We start from the raw sequence: 1,008 nt of genomic DNA on the forward strand, positions 1-1,008 counted from the left end.
ACCTAACCCATACACTTAATTCAAGAACACATGTCAGTGCCCTGAATCTTGTATATACATTTTTCTAATTTGGAGAGGGGAAGGGAAATAACAAAATGCTTAAATAAGGATACAGGTTGACCCATTGTAACAATGAGATGTACAAGCCACTATGTTGAAAATGAACTTTACAACCTGGGATGGGGGATTTGGGGAAGTAAGGAGGGAAGGGATGGTAGGGGAAAAACAAAGGAGGAGGTAATAATGCTCGATAGGAAATGTACTCATTACCTTGCTCATGTAACTGTAACCCCACTGTACACTATTTTACAATAAAAAAACATTAAAACAAACTTTACAACTTTGGGGGGGGGGGACGGGGGGGGAGGATACGAAGGGATGGGAAGGGGAAACAAAGCAGGAGGCTACAATGCTTGATAAGAAATGTGCTCATTATCTTACCCATGTAATTGTAACCCCTCTGTACAGTATTTTCACAATAAAATATATTTTTTAAAAAACATTAAAATAAACACACCAGCACTTATATGAATCATTACCAGTGACAACTTTAATTTGGAAATGACCAAAATATTTCAACTAAAGTATTGCATATTTGCTATTGGTTCTTGACTTGCACACCCCAAGGACATATATCAATGTCTAGAAAGCATTTTTCTGGTCACAATTATTGGAAGTGTTAATTACTTTGGGTAGGCACACTCCAGGAATGCTGTTTAATGCACTGCATTACATAGAATCGTCCTTATAAGAAATATCTGGCCTGTGATGGTGAGAGGTAAAGAAGCTCTGCTTATGGTTTTCTATAGCAGCTGCTATAAATTAAAACAAATGTATGTGTTTAGAATAATGCAAATTTATTATCTTCCATGTAGACATTAGAAGTGCAAAACAGGAAGCACCAGAATAAAGGCTAAGGGCTGCATTATTTTCTAGGAATTCTAGGAAAGAGAATCTGTTTCCTTGTCTTTTCCTGCTTTTAAAGTACCTCAATTTTATTTATTCAAC

Source organism: Dipodomys merriami, unplaced genomic scaffold, assembly GCF_024711535.1.
Source record: "Dipodomys merriami isolate MVZ:Mamm:240054 unplaced genomic scaffold, mDipMer1.0.p SCAF_27, whole genome shotgun sequence".
NCBI classification, from domain to species: domain Eukaryota; kingdom Metazoa; phylum Chordata; class Mammalia; order Rodentia; family Heteromyidae; genus Dipodomys; species Dipodomys merriami.